Source organism: Bos javanicus, chromosome 7 (genome assembly GCF_032452875.1).
Source record: "Bos javanicus breed banteng chromosome 7, ARS-OSU_banteng_1.0, whole genome shotgun sequence".
Classification (NCBI taxonomy): domain Eukaryota; kingdom Metazoa; phylum Chordata; class Mammalia; order Artiodactyla; family Bovidae; genus Bos; species Bos javanicus.
The window spans coordinates 46,080,349-46,103,707 of record NC_083874.1 but is presented as its reverse complement, the minus strand read 5'-3'; the positions used below and the strand labels follow the sequence as shown (position 1 = coordinate 46,103,707).

Sequence of the window (23,359 nt, the reverse complement as noted above, 5' to 3'; positions counted from 1 at the left end):
TTCCCACACAGCCGAAAGCACGTGGATCATGGAGACACTGAGCCACAGGCTCTCCATTATATACCAACAACCTGCCACCTGGGGATGCCACCTCCTTCAACTGCCCTAGGGACCACTCGGAAACCCAGAGCCAGGCATAAGACCATCCAACTGCCAGGGGGTTGTCCGTTGGCCGGGGGCGGGTGAACCCTGAGCCTTTCGAGGAGACCGGGGTGGTGTTCCCCTCAGGAAACTCCCCACAGGAGAGTGGAGTCTCCACAGGGTGTGGGGTCAGGGATGGTTCAGCCTCACCCAGGTTGCCCAACCTGCTGTGGAAAGAGGGTTTTCACACACAGCGTGGGCCAGGCACGCTTCCTCTCCCATCTCAGCACTCTGGGCAGTTTGACGAGGCCACTCAACCCCACTTTTCAGTGAGGTCAGAAGGTGAGCACCCATCAGGGCCGGAACCCTCAGACCACACCCGTATCACCTGGGAACTCCTGGGGCCGCAACACTTCAGCTTTGCACCTTGGCAGCTACCTGATGCCACAGCTGCTCTAGACCCCAGACTGCAGGGCCAGTAAAATCTGACAGAGAGCTGGAACATCTAATGCTTCCACTTCTTTTCTGGAATGGAGAGGGGTCATGTTATCTCTGCTCACACACCTCCAGAGATGGGAAGGGGCCTCAAGGTGGCCAGGCCCCTAGAGGACACTCTGATGGGAAGTTCCTCCTCCTAGTGAGCCAACACCTGTCTATTACTTCTGTGGCCCAGCCTCAATCCTCCTACTGACAACACACCATCAGACCACCTCCTCTTCTAGCCAAGAGCCATCAGCTACCTGAAGACATCATGACCCTCATCAACAGTCACTGATGGGGGTGGCAGCCACATGCCAGGCAGCAAGTGAGGAGACAGAAGCGAGATAAGAGCCCTGCCCTGCCATCTGCTGGGGGGGAGGAGGCCAGCGAGGAGCTGACATGGTCAGGGAGATAGGCACTCTCACAGAAGCGAGCTGAGAACTGTGTGAGCGCAGAGGGGTGGTGTGGGGGTCCGGGTCAGTGTGGGGAGGTGGACACCAGCTCTTAGTGGTCAAAGAGAGCTTCACAGAGGATGCCATGCTGGGAGCAGACCTCCAGTCACCACGTGGAAAGAATATCCCAGGAAAGAACATCCCAGAGAAGAGCAGGTGCCCAGCAAGGCCCAGGCCTGCTGGGTTCTGAGATGCGCAAAGGCCAGATGCCAGTCTAGGACAGGCCTGGGAGCCACTTCCCTACTAGCACCCCGAACCGGGTCACCTGCTCCAAGCTCCTGGCCCTCTCTCCAGGGCTCCTGGCTTCTCCCAGCCTCCTGGGCAGCACAGAGTCCTCTGGGGTAGAGAGCTCGCAAAGCTGGTCCTGGTGGTGCCCAGCATTCATCCACTCACATGCTCTCTCTCACACCCGCACACACGCAGTTTCTCACACCCTCTGGACCCATCACAGGGCTCGACTCTGCAGCCTGCGAGACCTGTCCAGCCACTCACACTCCACCCTCTGCTCCCTGAACCAGTACCAATCGAACTGTGACGAGTGGCAGGGGGTGGCCTGAGTCACCATCCCAATCGCTCTTCCTTTCTCCAGAAACTGTAGCTCCTCCTTTGCTCCTTGCATGAAGCTGGCCGGGAGCACAGAGAAGATGAGGTACCATAGTCTCTCCTCCTGGAGAGCTCGCCATTTCTCCCACATTATGAAGTGACACCACCCCATCCCGTCTCCACCAGAGCTCGTTCACTCAAAGAATAACTCATCAAGCTCCTGCTTCACTGTCAGCACCAAACAAGTATATTTACAAGTCTCCACCTTAGGTCACCACACCCCTCGGACCTCCCAATCCAGGGACTCATCGAGTCCTTGTGGGCCTCCCATCCTGGACCAGCTCCGCAGTACACCCTGGCTACTCAGATATAAACCTGAGGGTTGGGGTTCTGGCCTTCACGAAGCTGGCTTTCTAGAGGGGAGACATAATAAGCCTGTAAACAGATATAAAACTCCCTGGTGGCTCAGACAGTAAAGAATCCACCTGCAATGCAGGCGACTCAGGTTTGATCCCTGGGTTGGGAAGATCCCCTGCAGAAGGGCATGGCAACCCACTCCAGTATTCTTGCCTGGAGAATTCCATGGACAGAGGAGTCCGTGGGGTCACAAATAGTCAGACACGACTGAGCAAATACGTACAGCACATGAAGACAGACAGGGTTACGTGCTAAAGTGGGAGTGGTACTTAGTGACCAAAGAGGTGCTGTGAAAAGCCATTTGCTACCTTTCTAAGCTCTTAGGTTTTGATTCTTAGGCTAGGCATGGGGAATTTTCCCTCACTTAGACCATCAGGATGGGCTCGGTGATGCTGCAATAACAAACAGCCTCAAGCCTACACAACACACCCACTGCAGGTCGGCTGGGGTTTCTGCCCTGCCGTCTTCACTCTGGGTTCCGAGAAGACAGATTAGATATTCTCTGGACTTCTGTGCCAGAGGGAAAGAGAAAATAAGACGAATTACATGGCCACACTGAACATCAGGGGAGAGTGAAACCCAGTCCTACCCCATGGCCAGGAGGAGAAACAAAGATGTGGGAGGCAGGACCTATGACTGCCAGGGTGGACGTTTGTTTGCTGGAGGGAATCCTGGGGTCAGTGGTGAAGCAAGCCTGTGATCTCTAAGAGCATCATCACTGATGGACAGGTAGTGACGGCAGAGGAGGTGGGTCCTGCACCAGAACTCTCTTCCTCTGTGCCCTGTGATGGGCCTTTCCTCGGGCCAGGTCTTCTGCAAGATGTACATCCATCCTGGGTATGCAACCCCGCACAGGTATGACTCCCATCCTCCTCCTCCGCCTCGCCCAGAGCAGTCTTCCAACGCATCACGCAAATCCCTTCATGAAGCACAAGGTGGTCTGGAGCAGCAGCCTGGGATTAGAAAGCAGTCATACTTCCCCATCTTTCCACAGACTCCAGAGTGGCTCCCTTGGCTCTTTTCTCCCACTGCATGAGCCACCAAGGACAGGACCTCCAATTCTGATGCAACCGTGGCTCCTCTGGGTGAGGCCAAGAAACTCCCCAAACCATAAAGATGTCCAAACATTGGCCCAGCTTCCTCCAAACAGACATAAACCGCCTCGCTCACATCCGGGCCCACCATACCCCTCCCGCCGGGGTCTCATCACCATCTGGCACCTCCACCCTTAGGCAGCCCACAGCTCCACGGTGGCGGGAGTGGGGACGGGAGAGGGACTCAGCCACACCCTACCCCAGCTCCCCCAGGGCTCTGAGGGTCGTGGTGCCTTTGATGATCCCTGCCTTCACCCTTGGCTGAGCAGCGACAGCCTGCAAGCTGGATTTGGTGCCAAGCCACCCCAAATCCAGTTATTTTTAGTCTGTTTGTTTATCCCATTTCAAGCTAACTCTGTGTCACCACTTGTTATCATAACAGAGAGCACCTGGACGTGTCTCGGGAAGGCAACAAATAAGCTCTGGAGAGTGCCGGGGATTGCCAGGAACACCAACCGTGTTTCCAGCCTGATGCCTCGGCTGCGACAAAGCAGATCTCTTTCTTCCCTCCACATGAAAAGCCTAATCCAGGTAAGCCAGCCAACAATGGCTGCCTGGCCTCCCAAGACCTTCCTTCCGCCTCATCACCCCTGTGCCCAGTGATGGGTCTCACACTTGGTGATGTCAGCCTGGCACAGGACTGAGGGCAGGTCCTGGCCAGACACCAGGCCCCCAGATTGTCCCTGACTTCTCTCCCCTCTGCCTGCCAGCCTCGAGCCCACCTGTCCACCCAGAACCAGAGCCGGCGGGGACCCAGAACAGTCTTGAGGGCAGGACCACACACTCATCTATTTGGACAGGTCAGGAGGGCACAAGAACAGTCATCCTTACCAAGTCCTGCAGAGCCTGTCCTGAGAGGCCCCAGACCACAGTGGCAAGCCCAGCCTTCTGTTACCACGGCTGATGTCGCAGGCCACACAACAGTCCCCAGGGGGGCTGATCCAGGGTGTCACCCTCATTCTGTTCTGACTCCTGTGGGTTCCAAGCCCTCTCTCCTTCTGGCTTCTAGCACCACCATCACAATGGCTCCCACTGGCTAAGCACCTGCTGTGCCCAGACCCTGCACTGGGCTCTTTACAGTGAGCTACATGGCAACCTCCTCCTCAGCAAATGACACCAGAAACCTCGAAAGCCAAAGCCATCACCCACGTCTGGCTCTGCCTGGCCCTTACCTCTGGTTGTGAAGCAGAAAAGGTGCAGAGCGCCCACTGAAAATGCCTCCCTACCTAGACTCCCTCAGGATTCAGGGCTCCAGGTCCAAGCTTAGCCGGCGCCTTCCAGTGGGCACCTGCTGCGTGCTAGCCATGTGTGAGCGCTGTGCTGGACACCTGCAAGAAGAAAGCAGCCATCCCTGCTCTGCAGAGGGACGGACCTGGTGGGCAAGCCTGTACCCAGCTCACAGAGAGAGCCCCAGGAGGACTCTGTCAGAATGGGCCACCCTCCCTCCCCCACTCTCCTCCCTGACCCAGGCCCTCGTCCCCTGGGTCCACCAGTGTGGACTCCCACACAGCCTTTGGAAGCGTCTCCTCCTTTCAGTCCACTGACTCGTAACCAGGCAGGTCTGACTGTTGCTTTTCTGCTCAAAACCCTTCTCACCCCTCATCCCCTCCCTCACCAGTTACACATTGCCAGGCCCTGGGCCAGGAGCTCCAGCTGCGGCAGCAGCGAGATGACAAGGCTGGTGTCCCAGGTGAGGAGGGAGCACTTGTTCTCCCAGGTGGGACTTGACCTCCAGCACCTACAGGCATTGGCTCTGCGCTCTGACCCTCAGCCTCAAGTGTCACACCTGCCACCCACCACACCTGTGGGCTGTGACTATGACCACAGCCATCACCGCCACTCCAATCCCTTGGACCCCTGGAGACTGACCCCCAAAGCGGCCCCTGGGCAGAGAGAGCAGGTCAGTGTGGCGGAAGAATGACTCCTGGGCAGCGCCTCTGACTTCAATCTCAGGGGAGGTAAACGTTGAGTAAAGGAAGACGATCATAGGCCTGGGGAACAGATCAGACAGAGGCCCAAGGCACAGCGCGTGTCTGGGGAGGGCGGGTTGGCAGATCTGGACAAAGATGGAGTTTGGAGAGGAGAACTGGAGGCAGGGGCTGCTCAGAGGGGGGACTTCATTCTTATCCATGGAGGCTTCTAGGTGGGCAGTCCCATGCCCACAACTGTCATCAAGGGGAAGAAGTTCACTAAGGAGCCACAGTGGTCAAGTCGGAGAGTAGGGGAAGAGATCGGTGTCAGGGAGGAGCCGGGTGAGAAGCTCTGAGAGCTCGCCCCCCTCTTGCTTTGGGGCCGGAGGCACGGAGAGGAGAAGGCAGAGTGTGAAGAACAGGCCTGAAACCATGGGAGCTCACAGGAGCAGGGGGTGGGAGCTGGTCCACGCACCAGATGGACACACGTGGAGTTCACCCACCACCACCATGGGCCCTGCAGCACAGAAAGCTCCAGGCAGCAAGGATGCCCTGGCCCAGAGCCTGGCAGCTCAATGAGGAGCAGAGTGTCCCATAGCAGCCACCTTGGCTCTAAGTCCCAAGAGTGGGAAGCTCTAGAGAGCAAGGCATCTACCTCCCAGCCTCCAGGCAGAACTGCCTGCCAGTCAGGGAGAAGGTTGCCCCCCACTCTTCCCCTGGTCTAAAGAGTCCAAGTTCTCCTCTCCATCACCAGACAGAAGTGAATTACATGCCATGTCGCCCCAGCACTCCAGGCAGGCAAACCCCTCCTCACCTGACCCTTGGCAGAGTGGCCCAGGCAACCCCATCCCAGGTCTCTTTTGCCCCTTCCTGACCAGCGTGTGTCACTCAGCGAGCACTGGTTAGTGGGCAGAGCGAGCAGGCCTGCCAGTGAAGGGTCACGCCACCACTCACATGGCCCTCTGCTTAAACCTGCCTGGAAGCTACACGTGGCTTGCAACACATGCAAAAGAGCTCAGCCACCCACAGCTGTATCAACGCAGATCCAAACCACAATGAGATACCACTTTTCAACCATCAGATTGGCAAAGATCAGCATAGTTGATACAGTTCCTCATTAGTGGAGATATGGGGAAGCGAGCCACTCACACCTTGCGGCCAAGACAGGAAAAGTGGGACAACCTCTGCATGAGGCAACACGGCAGCATCAGGCAAACTTCACAAATGCGTATCTGCTTCGATCAGCTCATCCACTGTCCACTGTGGGGACTTCTCCTGCTCACGCACATGTTAACCAAGACATTCACTGCAGCAGGGTCACTTGTTAACAGAAAAAAACAAGAAGCAACCACAAAGCCCATCCATGGGGCACTGGTCCAAAAATGTATGGCCTCGTTACATATCAGAATAATATGCAGCCAATAAAAAGGACGAGGCAGCTCTGTGTGAGCTGATACAGAATGAGTGTCGAGATGTGCCAAATATTAAAGGGGAAAAAAGCAATCAGGCAGATTGGCATATAGAGTACACTGCTATTCACAAAAAGAAAAAGCTTGGAGGGATGAGATACATGCACAAGCCCTGACCCCCGCACACTTGACTGAGCACATCTCTGGCAGGACACAAAGGACGCCCCGGAAACCGTGGTTGTCTCTGCGGGCGGGCTCGGATGGTGGAAACAGGCAGAGGGTGCCCTTGTGGCTATCTGCCCTTTTGCACCACGTGTCCTACACAAGTGTCACCCAGGGTCCATGCTACCTTAAGGAAATCAACAAGGAACCCTCTTGTGGGACAGCATTTCTCACACCTGCCCCATCTAGCATAGATTCTTCTGACTCCTACATGTGCTGTTTTCCCCCAAATCCTCAGTGCCCAACTCTGTGCCTGGCACACGGGATGCTTGGGAAGGGCTTGGGGTGGGAGGTGCCAGCACCTCCAGTTTCAGGGCCTCCATGTCTTTCTGGAAGCTGGCAGAAGCCAGAGCTTACTCTCCCCTCTCAGGAGGATGGGGGGAAGGCCACTAGGCAGGGGGCAGGGCCACCAGCCTCCAACTGTATGTATTGCCCTGCAAGGAGCAGTCCCCTCCCCCACAAAACACACCCATGAAGCTACCACTCCAGGTCCTGGAAGGACCCTTGAGGCGGGCACAGCCCCTGCACTGCGCCTGCAGGGAGCTGCCTGTGGTCCGCGGACCGGCTCCATTGACTAATTTCTGTACATAATTCCACCCAGGATGAGTCAACAGCAGGGAAGACAGGAGTCCCCACAGGCCGGCCCCAAAGCTGTTGAGAAGGTGGGAAAGCAGAGCATGGGGACCCCAGCCACCGAGAGAGGCCTCCCAGTCCCCTCCGATCAGGACACCGCCACCCGCAGGTGCTTCCTCGAGGGTCCCCAGGGTCTGTCACAGGGTCAGCCACCCGGGACGGGGACAGGGCCCTGCCCCTCAGCCTCACCCAGGCGGGCCCCTCACTGCCGTGGGCCTCTGCTCTGTCAGCAAGGCTGGGTTGGGCCAGCCACTCCGCCAGATTCCACCTAACACCCCGCAGAGGCAGCCACTGATTACGCAATAGCACCATTTATCAAGCCCGCGTCCCGTAGCAAGTCACCGTGACCTGGCGGTGGGCCCAGGGTTTGACCCTTTTATCCACACTGGGTACCCGCCTGAACATGCAGGCTTTTCCAGATGCTCAGATTCTCCTGCACTGCTTACTGCCTGGGTCACGTGGGGCCAGCCCTTTCGTTTCTGGTGCCTCTGTTTCCTGGCCTGTAAAATGGGTTCTCTCCAGGTTGTTGTGAGGACTGAATGGGCTCTTCAGTCCAGCGCACTTAGCACTTGGTAAGAGCTCAGTAACTGGCCACTGCCATCAGAATTTCCAAGAAACCCATCCTGTTCTACAATCCAGGGCCACCCCTGCAGTGTGCAGGTCTGGGCAGGGAGGGGCGAGAGAAGGAGGTCCAAGGAGAGAAGGCCACTCCCGCCTGGCCTGGCAACTTTCAAAGACCGGTAGCAGCACCTCCATCCGCACCTTTGTTTGCTCTCACGGCTCGGCTCCCCGCCACTGGCCTTCTCATCCCGGCCCCTGCTCCTGGAGCGGCAGCAAATCCTTGTCAGCAAACAGCATGTTAATTGCTTCTTGGCAGGGTTTCAAATGATATCACAGGACCTGGCTGCTCAATTTGAGCGAATGGAAAGGAGGAAGGAGGGGCACCCTGCAACTCGCTCAGAGCCCGGGATGATGGGAGCTCCAATTACTAATTAATTGACTGCTCAGATGGAACAAATCTGAAACCCCAACAAGTTGGGTGAGCGAGGCCTGGGCTGCCCGCCAGCCCCTTTCATCAGAAGCGATCAGGGCCCTAGTCCTAATCACCTTCAGGAGGGGCAGCCCTGAGTCCTGCCACCCGTGTCCGGAGGAGCTGACAGAGTCAGGGACCCTGCCCTGGCCAGGAGGGTTCCTGGACCCTTCACTAGATCTCTCCTCCTACCAGCACATGTTGAGCTCCCAGGATTCACCTCTGGACTCTAAGTTCTGGGGATGCAGCCTCATCTGTGGTGCTCACTGCTGCACCCCAGTCCTAGCACAGGGCCTGGCATAAAACAGGAACATGATGAAACACTGAATACTAAGTATGGTGCCAGGTTCCTAGGACACAGCACGGCACGAACTCAGATCTTGGTCCAACGGCTCATGTATTCTGGGGCCAAGATCGCCACTTGGCCAACCAAATAAACAACTAGAAACAAAACGAAGGAGGCCCTTGGAGGCAGGGGAATGACAAGAGTGGAACTTGTCCTCAACTGGGAGGCCAGGGGACCCACACGCTAGAGTGAGGACACGGCCAGGGGGACTTCTCCCAACCAGGGCACCGGCACCACCTTCCACCACAGAAGACCACCCACTCAGGAGTCTCACCTACCCCACCAGGTAGGGTAGGGTGTGGGCTGAGAGGATTTCCTGGAGAAACTATGCCTCCAGGGCACTGCCTACTACAGTGGGGGGCACGAGCAGGAATGGACACACGTGGGACACCTCCAACCTCCCCAGGCACTTCACTTGAGAGCCAGATCATGGTGATGCCTGCAGAAGACCCAGAGGACCATCCTCAGGGCCTGAGTGTCAAGATGCCACCCCCGCCCCTACCCTGGGCTCCCGAAAACTGATGAGGGCATGTTTCTGAAAGAGCGAGTTTGGGGAGGGTGAGGCACAGGCCTGTGTTCAGCAGGCACAACTCTGCTCCTCTTGACCATGACATCTGGGATGACACCAGCCACCTTTCCTGGAAGACGGAGTCAAACCGTCAGCAGAGTGTCCACCACCACGTCACACAGGAAAAAAGACAGGTACACAGACCCCTGAGGCTGACCAGTGTGACTTCAGTCCCCCACCTTCCTTGTCTGGTCATTATCGGGGTGCGGTATGGGAAACTGTCCTGGGCCTCCGTTTCTACTTGCCTCTGCCCGTCCTTCCACCTGTCCTACCTTTTACCACCCCAGGTATATGCGTGTACTCAGCTCCCACCTGCCTCCTCTCTGAATCAGGAATCACGCACTCTGGCTTCTGTCCCACCCAGAACTGCCTGACATTTGGAAAGTGACAAATCATTTTGAAATATCACCTGTATCAATATTAGGGACGGTGCCAGAATTTCTACAATACAGGAGCTTAAAGGTGGTCGTCTGCTTGGAAGGGGGAGTAGGGCTAGAAACACAGTATGTTTACAAAGCTTTGGTGTTTATTTGGGGTCTTTGGGGAAGTGTTGATGGAGACCAGGGACAGGGCACCTTTGACACCACCACCACCACCACTGTTGTTAGTAATAACAGCAAAGAACACTTCCATTGATAGCACCAAGAGCTTTACATGCAATTTCTCACTTAAATCTCATCATATCCAAAGAGGTATTATCTCCATCTTATAGATAAGTAAACTGTGGTTTAGAGAGGCCAAGTAGCTTGCCCAAGTTCTTGCAGCTGCTGAACAAGAGGCAAGACTTGAACCCAGGTCCGTCAGATGGCACACCCACCACCGCTGTTTAGATGCAACTCCTGCCCTCCTGGCTGTGCTCCTCAGCTGCCATGCTCCACTCCCCGCCCACTCGAGGACACCATCCCACCCACCCGACCACCCAGGCCGCCAAGCTGCAGCTGGAGGGCTTCAAACTTCAAACTTCCCGCAAATGCATTTCTGAGCAGGATCTTTTTTTTTTCCCTCTAGCAAGAGGCTGAAAAAGCTATCCCTCTTGGTCACTGCTGTCAAGGGCTCTTTAAAACATTATGGGGGCTCAGATCAACTCCACAGGTTGGTGGGTACTTGCTCAGGTCTGTGTCCCTGGCTGGGGACCCTCCCCCAACTGAAGAAGTGTGGGGGCTGCCCCAAATTCCCCTCTGAGGACCGTGCTCCCTCCCCGGACACACCTGACAGGTTCTCTCCTACAGATGCCAGCCGGGCCCCTGAGACCTCAGCACACAATGAGGCCCACACCTGTGAGGAATGTAAATCCTGGGGCTCTGCACAGGGTGGCCGGAGTGCAGGGACGGCAGCAAATCCCAGGATAAAAGCAGAAGCCATCCTGTTGATAATTCATTCATGCTTCTCCCCCAAATCCATCCACAACAGAACTGTTAAGCTCAAGCTTCCTCTCCTGTTGCAAACAATTGTAAAAATGATTGGTATCTGCCCTCAATGGAGAGCCCGTCTGCTGCATCCCCAGGCTAAATCTTTCTGGAAGGGCTGCATGTGTGAAAAACATGCATTCCCCAAACACACAGATAATGGTTACTCTTAGAGACCCTAATCACTCAGCTCAGAAAGGACAAAGGCAAAGGCTGCCAACTTAACTGCTGACTTTCTGGAGCCTGGAGGCCAGCCGCAGACCCTGGGCTGGGCACCCAAGGGCAGGCAGGTTCAGGGTTGCATCTGGAGACGGGACTGTTCTACAAGGCACCATCCTGGTGCTCGACCTCCTGTAACGAGTCCTCTAGACTCCTGCCTGAGTCTCTCCTGTGTGTGTCTGTGGCTCTGAAGTCTCATCTCAAAGTAGAAAGGAGGGCGAGGGTTAGGAAGAAAGCCGAGATGGGGCCAGGACACCAGGTTCTGATCCTGGCTTTGACACTGGCTACGCTGTCAGGGAAGAGCCTTCACGTCTCTGGGCTTTGGTTTTCTCATTGGGCAGTTCGCAACCAATGCCTTCTAGGGCCCCACCTAGTTGACATGCCATAAGCAAGATGCACAGACTGAGAGATGTTTAAGCCAGAAAGCGTGAAAGAACCCAGTGCCAACAGCCGGTCCCCAGCTAAGCCAGGGAGGCATCTGTGGAGCAACTGGGCCCTTACTGGATATGCACACAGAACTGCAGGGCTGATGCAGACAACTGAAGGGGAAAACATCTTTTTAGCTTGAAGGGGCCCAGAATTGAGGCATGGATGCACTGATTTTTTCTTTTTTTTTTTTTTTTTTACATAAAATGCTATCTATGATGAAAGTACCTTCTATTTCCTCCATATGCCTCTCCCCTTCTCTCAGCAACAGCCTCCATTTCCCTGGAGGATCCACCCTCCCACACTGTCATTCCACCTGTGCTATGCGTAGTTGTTCAGTCACATCTGACTCTTTGTGACCCCATGGGCTGTGGCCCGCCAGGTTCTTCTATCCATGGGATTCTCCAGGCAAGAACACTGGGGTGGGTTGCCATGCCCTCCTCCTCATTTCCACGTAGGGTAGAGCAAAAGTCCCATCTAAGCTAATTAGCACACGGCCTTCCCCTGGCCAGTAACTGGTTCAGGAGAGGGCATATGACCAAAGCTAGTCCGATCACAATTAGCTCCAGGACCTCCTAGGAATGCTGGGACCAAGATTCCCCATCTGTCCCACTAGACTGAGTCAGAGAGGATATGGGGGCAGAGTTGCGGTAGTCATCTTTTCACCATGCGGGGTCTGAGAATAGGACTAGCTTCACTTAAAGGAACCAAGGAATGGGGAGAATGAAACCCTGTCATGGAGACAGTCTGGGTGCTGGATCAAGCCACACCTGATCTACCCACAGGTTACTCAGACAGAGAATATTAAGGAGACATGACATCTGATTCCTCCCCCTCCTAATCTCTCTTAGAAGTTCTTTGCCAAGTGAGAGATCAGAAAGACTCACAAGCACATCCCCCAGTTGGAAATGGATTCATTCAATCATCTCCTAATTCTACAAATACGTACTGGGTGTCAGCTCTGTGCCACCAATAGCGATCAGGACACAGGCCTTTCCCTCAAAAACTCTCAGATTTGGGGGAGGGGTGCGGAGGACACAACACCACAGATTGGCAGCTCTGCTACAGTGTAATGACAGCTCTAAGAAGATATATGGGGGCTGGGGACACACAGCCCCTAACCCAACAGATGGGTCAAGGAAGGCTTCCAAGGGGGTATCTAAAGGCAACCACGCACCCTCTTAGATTTAGAACAAAGCCTTCACAAACTAAGCTCATCTGGCCTGAAAGTGACCCTGTGTCCGAGGCTGGACAGGGATGGCCACCCCACTCTACAGAGAAAGAGGCAGGCACCCAGGAAGTGGAGGGAATGCCTGGTTCAGCTTCACACAGGAAGTCTGGGCTTCGGAGAGGAGCACCAAACCTCACAATCACGTACATCACAACATCCTTTCTGACTGGCTGACTGTACAGCACTCCGGAGTTGGCATTGGAAGGACAAAGACCAGCCATCTGCCCCCAGATGATGTCTGGAGTACCCCAGGAAGGTGTCACAGGGAGCCCCAGCTGGCCACACTGCTGGCCAGGGAGAGGGCCCTAGACACCTGCCGCTAGTACAGCAGCCTTCCTAGACACCTCATCACAGACCCAGGCCAGGCTCTGTCACTACAGCAGCCCACGGGCAGAGGGAAAGCTTCCACAGAGCCCAGAGCAGCAGCTGCATCTGACATGGCCTACGAGGATGGCTACCGGTATTGTGGCCACCGACCCAAGGGGTAAGGGCAAAGGCCAGAATCATCACACACACAATCCTTGCTCTGAGGACAATCAGGTCTAGAACAGAAATGCAATTTAATCCTCTCTTGCCTTTTTTTTTTTTTTAAGCCGTTATATGATAAAGACCAAAAGAAAAGCTAAAGAGATTAAAAGCATGGACTTTGGAATCCACGTTCAGGAATTTGAGCCCATTTACTAGGCTGTATATGATGTTTCTTTAAATAATATTAATAACTAATAGTCATTTAGGGTTTCTTCAACTCAGTTTCCTTATGTACAATGGAGCTGGCATCTACCACTTAGGGCTTATAGGTAGCTCAGATAAGGACAGAGTGGGGCTTATTGCTGTTGTTCAGTCATTAAGTCGTGTCTGACTCTTTGCAACCGCATTAACTGCAGGCTTCCCTGTCCTTCACCATCTCCCGGAGTTTGTTCAAACTCACGTCTATTAAGTCAGTGATGCCATCCAACCATCTCATTCTCTGTTGCCCTCTTCTCCTCCTGCCCTCAGTCTTTCCCAGCATCAGGGTCTTTTCCAATGAGTCGGCTCTTCTCATCAAATGGCCAAAGTACTGGAGCTTCAGCTTCAGCATCAGTCCTTCCAATGAATATTCAGGGTTGATTTCCTTTAGGACTGGTTTGCTCTCCTTGCAGTCCACGGGACTCTCATGAGTATTCTCCAGCACCACAGTTCTTAGTAAATGTTTAATTAACAGCAGCTGTAGTAATACAACTAGCAATACTGTCTTTTGATTATTATTACTACCCCCACATAGAGAGGGCCACTCTCTGTCCCCTGGAGAGAGTATACTCACTGCTAGTGGGGGTACACTAATTGAAAACAAGAAAGGAGTCTAGACTGATCTCTTTCCACAGAGCACACAGTGAGGACAAAATGTATCATTTCACAAACTCAGACCAGGGTCCACCTCCGCTCCCCCTGCCAGAGCTGGGGCTGCAACACCACAGCCTGGCCCCGCTCGGGTTTTCCTGCACCGCCATACGAGGACCTCTCCTTTCAGCAATCTCAAGGCCAGAGGTCAGAACTCTCACTTTCTCCGCCTGTGAGGGGGTTCCAGGCCACTTAACAGAGGTTTCTCCACACTCTCAGGTCACCGGAGTCCCAAGGCCACCAGTTTAGGACACCATAGTGTAACTGTCCGCACGTTCCCTCAGGCCAAGGGTCAGGAGATTCGGTCATTTTTCACCTGTCAGCCTTCTAGAAAGCATGCCTGGTTGGCCACGGTGCCGGCCACCTGGAGGCTCCTCCTGAGGGCTGCCACAGCCCGGCTGAGGCCAGTGGCTGGAAGAGGACAGACTGAAGCCACCCTGGTCTCACTGGGAACCAAGAGCTCACCCGGGGGGGCCCAGGGCAGGGCGGGAGGGCAGGCCCTGTGGAGATTCCAAGAGCACATGTCACCAGGGCCCAGGAAGGCAGTGGAGCTAAGAAGGGGCCTCAGGCAGGCTCAAACACCACCCCCCCTTGCCTGGCCTCTTCTCCCACTTTCCCTCAAAAAGGCAGCCTCACAGTTAATGCAGCCTGAAATCCCAACATCCTCCTCCTCCTGGTCCACCCCAGGGTGTCTCTCGCTGAAGCAGCCTGAGTTCCTAAGGCAGCAGCCCCACCTGCCTTGCGCTCACTCTTAGGTGCCCGTCCTTGAGCTTAGAACACAGCCCTGATGAGTCTGTCTAGCATCTCCCCCATCCTGGGTGCTTCTAGTTCCCAAGATGCGTGTGTTTGGTCCCATCCCTCAGGCGCTCACAGGGTAGGTATGGCAGCAGAAACAATGTCATCAACAGCATCACAAGAGCTGCCCCCAAGTGACCCCTGTGTGCCCATCACTATGCCAGGGTGGTCTCCTATTTTTAACCTTGCAAATTTGCAAGGTGAACATTCCATTCCCCATTGTACAGATGCATAAACTGAGGAGTCAGAGAGCTACCATGCCTTCCCCAGGACACAGAAAGAGCAGGTGCAGAGCTGAACTAGGAATCCAGGATTATCTATGCAGAAAGAACATTTACTTTGGAGCTGGCTATTTGCATACCATCTTCACTACTCTTTGTTCAATATTATTTCTTTAAATAATATTAACACCAACAGAGTATGCATTATCTGTTGAGCACTTTCTAAATGTTTTACATGCATTAACTTGCTCAGTTTCACAACAACCCTAGAGGAAGGGCCTCTTACGATCCCCAGTTAGACAGAAGACTGAGCAACAAGTCCAAGGTGTCACAGTCTGTAGAGGGAAGAGCCAGGATGTGAACCAAGCAGTCTGTCCCCAAAGCCCTGCTGTTACCAGCACACTCTGCAGTCACCCACAGACTTCAGGTCTCATCCTTGGTTCTAATGCCTGAGAAACCCAAAACCTGAGATTGCGTATGTTCATGAACATCTTTTAGTATACATCAAACACAACCATAACTATTGACTTCAAAAAAAGTACCCCAAGGGGACTCCTAGAGTCACTGTGGGCACCAGCGGTCATGCACAGACAACACTCCAGGAAACCCTGCCTTGGGGAGAAGAGAACCCAGGTAAGAGAACAAAGATCTAAAGGATCTGAGCTGTGCCAGAGCCCCCATCAGTTTGACACTGGGTAGACAACAGCCTGAGGCTTGGGGACCCAGGGCCACCTGGAGGAGACAGAGATGATGGAGCTTGGACCAATGGCTCAGAAGGAAAGCAGGTCATCAGGGAACTCAGACTCCGCACATGGTGTTCTGCTCCGTGGGGGCCCGAGGGGGACGGGTCCTGGAGAGGCCAAGTCCCAGCAAGAGCACAGAGGGCACAGAAGATACAGGGCCACCCCTCAGCTCCTCCTCTGGCACCTCCCCCAGAGGAAGTCCTGTCACCACACACCCTCCCCTCTGGGCACTTCACCCCTTCCTTCTAGCTCTTTCCTTAGCAACAGGGGATGATTCTCTTGGTAAACAAAAAACTATTTTTCTTTGCCTCAAAAGACACCTACAACGGGACATGCCTTTACCCAGGTATTGTTCGAGTCTTGAAGGCCAGTCACCATGTCACCCAAGCAGACCTCTCCACACCCATAGCTGAGACATGGAGTCACTTCACACCACCCGTCCTCCCCCAGCTCCAACACCATGACACCAGTGGGTCCATTTCAGGGAAACAAGGAAGGGGACACTGCAGCCAGTACTGCTCTGCTTTTCCACCCCCTCCACTGCTTCCCGGCTCAGAAACGGCACTAAGCGGCCCCTTCAGTCATTCCTTAGGCGGCAGAGAGCTACCAGATACACAACACCCACTGGGGCTGCTTCTAGAGACCACCAAGAAGGAGGAGGATGTACTGATGCTGGAAGGAAACAGGCTTTCAGAGGTAGATAACATTTTGCCTAAGCTCAACAGTTTCCATCATCCCCAGATGCCCCAAGGGCCCAGTGTGGTGCTGAAGTCTTCAGCTTCAACCACTTATCTCACTCAACATGCCCAGGGAAAGTCTTGCTCCCCCAGCCCTCCACACACTGGTTCTCACAAGAATGCCTCCTCCTGCAGCCCCAGCACCCTAGGCCGAACGTTCCAACTACTCACCCAGTGGAACAATCAGTTCACTTTGGCTAAACGGTTCCCAAACCACCCAGCTTCTAAAGATCTACAAGTTTCCTAGGTGATGCCTTAAACAAAGTAGAAGATGCTCAAAACAGGCATCTCACCTCCACATCACCACCACCCTTTCTTCCTCCATCACACACCTCTGCAACCATCTGTCTCCCTCCCCAGCCCTGGTCCGGGCCTGGACATCCCTCCTGAGTCTTGCTCACTGGATCTCACACCACACGCGCAGGCAGTGTGTCCAAAGACTTCTCAGATAGTTGCTTCTCAGACGAGAATCAGCGATACTGTTGTCTGTTTTCAAGGTGGGAGTAGATAGCAATGATAGGGGCAGGAGTGTGAAGTGACAGCCTGACACATGAGAAAGCCGTGACACGTCTGAGAGCGGAATCAGCAGGCTGGGGAGGCACGCACCATGGTGCTCCCTTCCTGGTAAGCAGCCACTGGCAGCAGCTGCAGGAGGAGAGGCATGGCGGGGCCTCAGTCCAGTCACTTCACCCTTGCTCCAGCTCCACCTCCCACCCTGGGATGCGGTTCCAGCTTCCAGTGGGCAGAGCTGGCCCCACACTTTCCTCAGGTGGCAAGTGGAACTAAAGAGCAGCAAAGCTCTGAGTCCCAGGCTCTCTGCAAGAAAGAGAAGGCCACAAAGTCCTGGGTATGGACAGTGGGCAGCCACATCCTGGCCTGCTCTCTCCTCTCAGCACCAGGCCCATCCTGCCCACCCCCAGGAGGCACAGAGAGCCAATGTCCAGGTCAGGGTCATCAGCCAGACACCAAGTCCCCAGGGAAAGGACTGCAGCAGAAATACACTCAGCACCTGTGCCTGCTTCTTTTCACCTGCACAGTGGCTCAGGGCATATGCCCTGGAGTTGGACAGCCTGGGGTGAGAAACCAGCACCCTATCTCTGTTCTAACCCAGACAAGGCGTTATTACACACAGCTGTAAAAATGTGGGTAATAATATCCACCTCAGAGACTGTTTGTCAGGGTTAAATGCATTAACATCCATAAAGGACCTAGAACAGCTTCTGGCATATGTATAAGCACTGTTATCAGCTTTATAATTTTTAATTTTCAATTTAATCATCACTACCACTAGGTCCCAGAGCAGATCCTCTGAAACAAATGGCCTCTGAATTTCCCAAGCAAAGTCCTAACTTCTGTTTTACTCACGTTACACCTTAGGAAACCGCGGGTGACCTAGCTCTGCCCCCCTCTCTGCCCCACCACCCCTGCCCAACTCATGGTGCAGCTCCGGGTACACAGCCGGTGCCTGGTCAGTGTCTGCTGAATTGAACCAATGAGATTCCAGGTCTCCCCTTGTCCCCCCCTCCCTGTGAACTTCTTCTGGGTGTCACTTTATCTCTGTCCCCTGGAAAGTGGGGCACCAAGGCTTATATGGTCCTGCTGTCTCAGGAAGCCCGTACAAACACAAAGTGCAGCCAGTGAGAAAATGAAACCTTGCGGAACAAGACGATGACCATGAGCAGAGCCAGGGGAACAAGTCCAAAGTGTCCTTTCTTCACTTGCAGAAGTCACGTGGCTGTATCCTGGCAGGCAAGATGTATTTAGAATGGAAACTAAAGCCCCAGGAACCAGCATGCACAGCATCACAAAGGCCCTCCACCTCTACAAACCTGATGAATCGTCCCGGGGGCAGGGGGCTAGGGCTGTGCAGCGGCAGCTCCAGAACTGCCTCCCCATCCACACACAAAGACCAGAGACTTCCAGAAGGAACTGCGAGTGCCCACACGTCCACACCCTGCAGTGGTAACAGAAATGGAGCCTGCCAGTGTCAAGGCCCCACATTTGCACAGACAGGCACCTGGGTGTTTACATAAGGCTTGCGAGGTCTTCTCGCATGATGTCAGATGCCGGCAGGAGCCGGGCTTTCCATTGCATAAGGATTCCCAGAGCGAGAACACAGGGCCTGCGCCTCTCTTTTCCACACACAGCATGCCACGGGGAGGGGAGCCTTCGTACTGAGACTCTTGTAAAGCAGCCAGAAGGCAACTGCCCTTAACAAGGAGCCACGCTCCCCTTCCCACGTGCCTTTATAAGGGCTCCTGCCACTAACGAGCACTGGAGTGGAAGCAAAGACAGAGAGAGAACAAGGAGCCGCGCTCAACTTCCCAGAGCCACAGGCCAGCCTCTAGATCAGCAAGTACGCAGCAAAGCTGGGAACACGGAGTCGTGGGCTCGGGTTCTGAGAGGCATCGCTGGTAACAACAACTCGACCTTCACCCTGCTCCGCCCTCAGACCACATGACAGCTCCTCGGACATGCCAGTTAAATATGCTCAACTGAGAAACTGCAACTAGAACCCAAGTCTTTGCCATTTTATTCAAAAATGTTTACTTCATGTTTCCCTATTAAATATAAGCAACTTCCCCCCTTGTATATATTTGCATCACATTCACACAATGTGTTCCCCATCAACATTTGAATTATGGGCATAGGCCCTGAAATGTTAGTTTTGTGCTAAGATAAATATTGGAATCATATTCACTCTGCTTTTTTGAAGTAGTCAACATCACGATTTGTGATTGAAGAGCGAAGGCACCACTTGCTTTGTTAAGTAACAAAAGCCTAACCAGCAAGGCTCTTGGGGAGAGGGATCACAAAGGCCTTCTAGAGCTTTCTCACTGCCTTTGTGACCTTTTTATGTGCTGACAACAGACCAGCACAGCTTCTCTGCTGGCACTGGGCAAATCTCCTGAGCCTCTGAGCCGAGCCCTGGGAGGATAACAGTGTTCACGGGGGACCCAGCACCTGCCACCCTCAGCCCCAGTGAGGCAAGGTGAAGCCCAGCACCATCACACACCCAGCTGGGGTTTCCTGATAACTTTACATGTAGTTCCAGAAAGAGAGAGAAAGAGAAGGAAGAAAGGGAGGGAGATAAGGAAGGGACTATACACATGCCCCTGGGAAACGGGCCCTTCTTTGATTCCGAAGGGGGCCATGTTGGCTGAAAAAGCACAGGTCCTGTGTTCACACACCCCTACTCCTCCATAGGTGGTTGACCTGAAGGCCTGCCTTTGTGGGCTGATGAAAGTGAGGGGAAAGCTCAGAAACGCAGTACCTTCTGCTCTGCCGTACACGATCTGCATGAGGGCCATATCTGGGGAAAGCTACAGGGCTCAAATCCAGGCCACCCACAGTCAGCAGCCCACCCCTGGTTCTGGCCACTCTTTTCATTCTGGTCATTTCGAGCTCAAAATCATGCCTGAGTGGGGCCAGGAAGCTTTTGTCTCTGCAGGTAAGGGCACTGTGGGGGTGACAATTCAAAGACCCTGGCAGCACTTTGCTGTGCCCCCTCCTCTGCATGAATTCTCACAGTTGTCACACACCAGTGCTATGAGGGAATCAGGGCAGGCGGTAGCCCCATTTTACAGATGTGGAAACTGAGGCTGAGAGAGGCCTACCCAAGATTGGGTAGCTGGTGAGGGAGAGCTCCTCATGGACCCTCCAGAGCCTGCGTATCCTATCTGTTCAAAGGGTCTGGGTCTATGAATCGCATCACTGGAAACCTCCCTCTGTGCTCTGGGGACTATAGAAAACTGGATCAAGGGTCTGTCATCAGCACCATATCTTGGGACCTCAGTTCCCACAACCATACAGTAAGTGGGCATCCTCATTTACCGATAATCACTGTTATGTTTAATTATGTCCACAAACATCATTAGGATTGCTGCTACCACCAAGAGTACTAGCACTCCATGGTCTCTTCCAGCTCTAGCTTTCTCTCCCTGATCATTGTTAAAAATGACCCAGGGAGTCATGCCCAGCTGAGGACTGCATATCACCTAGGGAGCACCTACCACCCTGGTGCCCTGCCTCTCGAAGCCCCTAGAGGCCCCCAGCCCAGTGGCCAGCAGCCCCTGAAATTCAACCCACAAGTCGTTGCAGAGCAGAGCTAGGAACCGGCAGCACTTGAGGCTGGCTTCCCCCTCACTGCCCTGCCTCACATAACTTGCTTCCTTGTAGGAAAAAATATGCCATGGCTGGATCTGCCTCGGAAAGCATTAGGTTATGATAATTTGAGCTCCATTCAATTATTCCTATTAAATGCATGAGCAGAACACTGTAGCTGGTGGGCTGGATTCTTGTTAAGAAAAATAAGTGGGTTTATATTTCAAACTGGAAGACGTTGCTAACCAAGGGATCCAATGAATGAAGTAACTTTAGACCTTTTCGTCTTTGGCGGTGCTTCGCACAGAAGAGAAATGAGCCTCGGTGACCAGGATTCCGGGCCCATTCTGGTGATGTGCTCGGCTTACACCCAGCTAATTAAACCAAGCCACAGCCACCTCACTCCTACCCAGGCTAGAGGGGCCCGTAAATTATGCGGCCCTGAGCTCCCCACAAATTGCCTCTCCCCGAAGAGGGCTTCACCATTTAAGAAAAATGCATTCAAGGCGGTGCGTAGCGGTGAGGCCCCAGTAATTGGCCCTCCCCTCAGCGCGGCCTCTCCCACTCGCCCGCCAGTGGGGAGATAATGAGCGGCCAAAGTGTGGGGAGGCTCAGCAAACAGGGTGAGGAAAGGGGCTTGGCTCCAGAACCCAGCCCAGCCGGCCGGTCTTGCTCAGGCTCACCCAGAGTGGCAGGAAGCCATGGGGCAGAAATGATCAGAACCTCCTCCTGGTGTGGCCTGCTGCTCCTTCCTGGACATGCTTTTCAGCCCACAAGCCATTCTTGTGGCAAGTAGTGACCGGGACAGTGGGTGGTCAGCAGTTCCACACAGGACACAGCCCCTGGGTTACCATGTGTGAATAGTTGTGTCTGCCACTGGGAACCCCAGAGTGGAGGCCCCAACTCTGCAGAGTAAGTTAACCAGGCAGGACTTGCTAGAGGAGGAGGGGGAGGAAGAGAATGCCCATGGGACTCCCACAAAATTACCTCCAGAGGGCCCTTCACCAGGGCACCTTCCCTTGGGCCTCCCTGCTCCTTCTCACAATGCAAAGAGTCGGGGACTGGGCCAAGGGAATTGTTCCAGAGAGTGTTTCAGCCTCTCTGTGTTCCCAGCACAAGTTACTATTTTTCTGCCCAAAGCAGAGGAAAAAAGTCTCCTTCACTGTAGCAATGGGAGTGGCCTCCATTATGTGTGGGAAATCCCCCCGGGTACGAAGGGAGGAAGATCAGCAAGAGACGTGCAGCAGGGAAAGTAAAAATGCAGACAGGCCTGGGATGGGAAGTTTGCAGAGCGCTAATCCCGCCTGCACCAAGGGACTGATTTTAACAAGGCAGGCTGTTTGCGAGGCGCTGCGGGTTGACTCACATGCACTGTTGTGGCAGGCTCTTCTGCTTTGTTCTGCGTTCAGAATTCTCTCATTTCAGACTTTCTTATCCAAAAATGACTGTGCCGTGAAAACCATTCCCATTTTGGACAGCTCCTGGATTGAAGGGACATTTCTTTACACATCACTTCTCTGCAGTGCGCTGCCAATCAAAGAGGCAGGGTAGAAAGGGTGATTTCAGGCTAACTCCCTATCTGCATCTGCCTCTGCTTCTCGCTGAGCTGGGGTGAGGACCCTGGGGAAGAAGCTGTGCTCCTGGGTGGAGGAAAAGGCTGGGTAATTGGGCTCTGCAGCTACAAAAACCCAGCAGCCCACAGGGGAGCCCAGGCAGGTCCCTCCCTACAACGCTATCTCTAACGGCTCTAGCCGGATTTGGACAATAGCTATAATAGCAGGCATTATTGAGCACAGGCACTGTGCCAGGCACTTTACATGCACCATTTCATCCTCACAGCAACTCTGAGGAGGGCACCTTTATCCCCTCTTACAGACAAAGAAACTGAGACTTGGAGGACTTAGGAAGTGAGTCAGGGGTCTCATGACTGACCACGGATGGAGCTGGTTCCCAGCACAGTCCTGACTCCCAAATGCCCATCCTTCCACCCTCCTGCCTCATGGGCAGTACATCCATCTGCTTTGTCCTGTAGCTTGGACTGAGAGGCACTGGGTGCAGGGAGTTGGGCTGGGAAGAGCTGGTGAGTACAGAGCAAGAAACCCAGGTCTGCTGGGTCTCCCCACTTTCCTGGTAAGCCAGTCCCAGCATGTTACTGGGAAGGTGGATTCCCAAGGATGCCAGGGACTAGGCTGCCACAGTCCATCAACAGACCGCACATTGGGGAGCAGTGCAAGACCTCCTGTGGAGCCTGAGAGGCAGTGTCTGGGCTAGTGGTGGAAGCAGCTAGGACATCAGAAACCGCTCCTCTCTGTACCATCTGATCGTATCTGCCAGAATGCTGCAGCAGGAAGCAGCCGGCTGGGCCACTTTCTGAGTCACAGAGGGGTGTGGGTGATGCCAGGAGACCCAGCCAAAGATCGACCTTCACCCTGAGGTCACTGCCAACACCACGTTGGTCACATGGCAAGGATTTGCCAATGGCTTAATGCACTTTGGGGGGAGCAAGGGCAACTTGACGGACATGGGCTGTGACCAAAATCCACCAAACCCTTCTACTAGCAAGGAGGGCCAGCAGACAAGGTCCCCGGAAAAGCCAGCACCATGTGCCAAAGGCCAATCCCAAATTCTGGCACCCATCCACTGGCTCTCAGTCATGGGCAAGGGGGATGAGGCAGCCATGCCTGTCCTAGCCAGCATCACTTCTCTCAACCCCCCTAGGTAAACACATGCCTGATTGGCCCTCACTTTGAAATCCGAATCTGCGAGATGGAAACCCAGGATTGTAAGCGATCAGACTTTGTTCATTTTGCCAGGCATCACCCACAGGACTGAGCATGGTTCTCAGGGTGTGGCCTCCATCAGCCCAACCAGCCACATCTGCTTGCATTTCATCACCGACATGGTAAAGTTTGACT

The 23,359-nt window shown here is 54.1% G+C and overlaps 1 protein-coding gene across 6 annotated transcripts in view; it reads right to left on the bottom strand.

Moving 5' to 3' along the window:
• LOC133251295 (uncharacterized) overlaps window positions 1-23,359 on the bottom strand; it is a 293,640-nt gene that overhangs the window by 247,491 nt on the left and 22,790 nt on the right. The window contains exon 1 of one of the 6 annotated variants that reach the window (XR_009737569.1): window positions 21,811-22,084. The exons of 4 other annotated variants lie outside the window; for them this stretch is intronic. The gene's annotated coding sequence lies outside the window, so the exon portion shown is untranslated. Of the gene's footprint in view, window positions 1-4,239; window positions 6,407-21,810; window positions 22,085-23,359 lie in introns of those variants that run through there. One more of the 6 variants, XR_009737570.1, reaches the window with a different exon arrangement.